Source organism: Cryptotermes secundus, unplaced genomic scaffold (assembly GCF_002891405.2).
Source record: "Cryptotermes secundus unplaced genomic scaffold, Csec_1.0 scaffold477, whole genome shotgun sequence".
In the NCBI taxonomy this organism is placed as follows: Eukaryota; Metazoa; Arthropoda; class Insecta; order Blattodea; family Kalotermitidae; genus Cryptotermes; species Cryptotermes secundus.
The window spans coordinates 22,577-27,533 of record NW_019720168.1 but is presented as its reverse complement, the minus strand read 5'-3'; positions in this window follow the sequence as shown (position 1 = coordinate 27,533).

Here is a 4,957-nt window from a genome sequence, read left to right as displayed (position 1 = left end):
CCCCTGAAACTCCCATGTTATTGGTTGGCAACATGGCCGCCATGACACCTCGGTGCAATGCTGCTGCCATCTATTTCCAGCTTATATGAACTAAATTTGATTTGTTTCATTCTGGTCCGTCACACTTACTTACTTACTCACTCATGGAGCTGAGTCCTTCTTCGGGAGCTGCCAATTCTGCGNGAAGCTCCTCATTATGCAGTTTTCTCCAACCTCCTGTGATTTCATCTCTCTTTGGTCCAAATATTCTCCTCAACACCGTTCTCAAACACCCTCAGTCTATGTTCCTCCCTTAATGTCAGAGACCAAGTTCCACACCCATACAGAACCACAGGCAAAATTATAGTTTTGTATATTCTCATTTTTATGTTTTTGGACAACAGACGAGAAGACAAAAAGGTTCTGGACTGAATGGTAGCAAGCATTACCAGAGTTCAATCGCCTCTTAATTTCCTCCTGAATCAGGTTTTGATCTGTTATCATTGTCCCCAAATATCTGAACTGTGCCACATTTTCAAAACATCTGTTTCCTATCTTTATGTCATGATTTTGCCCTGCATTTTGGTGATGAGACAGTAACATATACTTAGTTTTCTCTGTGTTTACTTCTAGACCAACCTCTTTACTTGGGTCTGTCACGCTAACAATTATAAATACAAACCACTCCATCCAATGTGACATGTAAGTTCTTACTATATGAAAACTTATCTCCCTTACATGTTTCAGTCCGTACGGACCATCTTCAGAGGGAACATCATTACAAACTGGAAACTACCATCACAATAGGTGTTTTTGATTTAAAATATATACACTTATATTCTATAATGCACAGTATGCATAAAGTCAAACATTTCACAATCACAGCAGCTTCCTGGTATTGTAAAGTTTTTAAAGTTTCTAGATGTTAATTTAAAAAACCTTCGTGACTAGTTAAAATTTTTTTTTAAAACCACGTAGGTTCGTGTCCATACTCCTATCGTCCTTCTTGTATGGGGAAGATTTTGTGCCGCCTGTCTATCTTGATGTCATCCAGGGTTTGCTCCTGGCTTGCTGTCCACAACATGGACAAATTTTCAAGTGTTCATTCCTTCTGTAACTTGGGAGCGTGCTCTATTTTTATTCATCTGGCAAGAATGATGAAAATTGCAAAAAATTAGAGACCCTAAGTGAAGTTCAAATCAGATACTCCTTGAATACAAGTCTAAAGTAATAACAACTTCCTCATTTCTGTGCATGGGAAAGAACACAAAAGAAGCAAAAGTGTTTTCAAATATTACAGTCTAAGAGCATTTTATATTCTCTTTTGTAAAATTTAAATAGATCTGCTTAGAAGTTTAGGATTTTACTTACACAAGTTGTGTGTTGGATTCTCTTCTCTTCTGGCAGAGCAAATATTACCAGAAATAGACAGGTCAACCAGCCTGTGAGAAGTGGAACTGGTTTGGCTAGTGGAAAGACAATAGGCCAAACTGCTATGCACAACATCCCAATACTCCGAAAAGAATGGTAGAAGAAAGACACAACCTTGAAATATGAACACACATTTTAATAATATTTGTTTTATTTCATTATCTTCTTCAGACACTTTTAGCACTTACATAAACATGTACATCTGTATGGCAAGAATCTGTACACAGTACTATTTTTAACACCTATTACATAATAATATAAATTTTGGACGCATTGACGTATATTGCAAGATGTAAGACTACTTGTGCTATAGAACTCTGATTGCTTGGTGCAGGAGTAACAACATGTTAAAAGTAAACATGACTATTTCTTTGGACATCTCCCAACACAGCCAGTGTTTTGAAAGACAGTGTTTCATAACATGGATCTACATTCATTACCCGGTGTAAGGACTAGCTCCAATCACTGGACACAGAAAGAAGTCCTTAGCATCTATTGACATCTATTTAACTTCCTTATGCTTCGACAGATCACAAGATACACCGGAGAGTGTTCCATTCGAGTAACAGTTTCAGGTTTTCTTCTTATTTAGCATGAAACACTATCAAGAACTTACTTTTTTAATAACATACAGTATCTCTGACACTAAATGTCAACAAAATGAAATATTACATAGCTTTGGTCACTAACTCTACAAAAGAAACTGATACATTTTAAACACTGCACCTCATCAAGTTTCTTATGTGCTCAGTAGATCTCAATATGGGTACTATTAGTGGCATGACACATTTCAAAGCAATATTCTGTTTCTCATGAGGTACTGGAAAGTATGTCGTTGACAACACATACATCCCCCACCCCCAAAAAATATAAGAGAGTACGACCTGGAGAAGAAGTGTCCCATGAAATTGTGCCCCAAGTTCCTATGCAATGATAGTGCACCACACTATGATGATGTAATGAGAAGTGGAGATATAGCTACATCATTCTTGACCTTGGAACTAGACGTAGATGAGCAGTCAGCTTCATAGCCCAGCTGCTTCACCTCCTGGGAAAGAGCTCCCAGTACGCATTGGATAGGTCGAGTGGGCCCCAGAGCCAGTCTGGATGATGTGGGAGAGAAAAATCCCTGTCCCTGTTGGGAATCGAACCCAGGCCATCAAGCCCACAGCCACCTGCTATACAAACTGAGATATCTGCACTCCCACCAGCCAGATCAGTTCTCCAAAAAAGAAAAGACTGATGATGTTTTACATCATGGTGCACCATACGTTGACATTTGGTGAATAATGCTCATGTTCACTAACTGCAATATATGGCAGCCGTGCATGTTGACGTCCACATACATGAAACACTGCTTCATCAGGAAACAAATTTGCTGAGATAGGCCATGTCATGTCTGATATGGGAAACCAATTCTAAAGCAGACTGTTCTCTCAAATCCTGATCTGTGCATGTCGTCTTCCGGACCAAGTCAAGCCTGTAGGCACGAAATTTCAGACCTTCATACAAAACATGATGCACAGATCCACATGCCAAGCCTAATCCTAAACTTGCTTGGTAAAGAGACTTGCAAGGGCTGCTCTGACATGTTTTGTGTCTTGGGTCACCATAAAATGTAGGGGCCCATTCTGTTGCAAGGCACTATGTGCTCTTTCAGGTGCTTGTCTAAATGCATCACAGCTGTGTATATCAGCATTACTTGATGTGGGTACATCTGATAATACGGGCACACAATTTAAACTCTGCCAACTGAAGAATGCAATCCACTTTGTGTCACACAGACTACTTCTTCTCTTCAACTGAAGAAAGATGGGGCAGTATGGATCTCCTATACATGCATAAGCATACAGAAGGTGACTTGATCAAGAAGGAAAATGATTTCGAGAATTACCACACTACATGTAAATGTTAGAAGCATAATGTCTGTTTTCATTTTGCGTATAGAATATTTTATCTTACTGACATTTAGGGCTGGATACCCCGTAATGTAACAGGGTACAACATTAACATGATCAAGACATGGCTAAGGATCATATAAGGCATAAATAGTCATTACTTACAAGTATTTCAATTCCTATAACAGGGTAGACAAAGAACATTAATAACCTTCGTAGACCCATTGAGCTCCTGACACGAGATACAGCTGCCATACGTGCAGCCCAGTGTCGAGCTACAGCCCACCAGATTAACTCGGGAAACAGAGTATATATAGAACTGAAGGGGTAACATTTGTATTGGAAGAAAAAGCACAGTTTACATTAGTCTAAATTGAGTCTTCAACAAAGTTGATAAGACTGAAAAACACTGGATTAAATATGAATTATGGACAATATTACAATTTTATTTACTGCAAGTCAGACCCACAGTCAGAATAAATAGGAACAAAAAGGCAATGTTCACCCAGCAGCCCCATCTGAATAGTCTAGAATGAGTGAAGTTCAACAGCTCATGCTCCTGATATACTTCATGTTGGACATGAAGAAATTAAGGGCTCTTTTTATGACTGCTGTCATCACCAACTAGGGAGTGAAGAAGCAACAATCTGGAAACAGAACATATAATTAAATATTTTCCTGTGATAGTTCTCTTGGGATTTTGAAAAAGAACCAAGATAGAGGGAGAATAATATATAAAACTTCTGGTGGGAAGCCACTGCACATACTTTTTTATGTAAAAGTTCAGGCCACTGGAGGGTGTACCATTCTTTTCCTGATGACATAACCTATGCTGTTTTATTTAGGGAGAAGATCTCCAAAATTACTGAAATTTAATGAAAACTGTTCTAATTGTTTTTCAGAAAATTGGAATTTTGTTTTTTCGATCTATCTGAAGGGCCCCTACTTTTGGAGCTAGGGTGTTCATATTCATTGGGCACTAATCTACAATGGACACACTCATAAATATCTAGCATCTGAAAAAAAAATTGTGTATTCTAGGGAGCTGAAAATGTGTATACCCATCAAAATCTTGGGGCTATTTCTTTTTCACAACCAGATTACTTTGTCAGTAAGTGCTACTTGCATGATAAACTAAAAATCGTAGAATTGAAAGATAAATTAATAAATTACAGACTAAGATGGTTAAGACAAGTTTTATAAATGAATAAAGAATCATAACATGAAAATTGGAGGAAAATTACCAAAATAAAGACCAAGATGGGTACAACACATTAAGAACAATGTCACACAGAAAAAAGGAAGACTATAGAAGGACAATTATGAGGAGTTTCAGGAAGGCAGAGATACACAGAGGCTTAGGTGTGAGAAAACCCACAGAAATGTGGAATCATTGCAGTAAGAAGCAATCCTGAATGGAGCTTGGCTTTTCATATGATGGTCAGTTGCTAATTATAATTCATCAGTAAATATAACCAAAACCAAAACTCTTAATTTTTTAAACTTTAAAATTCTTACTTACTTACTCGGCCGCACCATAGCTCAAGTGGTTAGTCGCTGGCTTCCCACCGCGGTGGCCCGAGTTCGATCTCGGGTCTGGTCAAGTGGGATTTGTGGTGGACAAAGTGGCGCTGAGGCAGGTTTCCTCA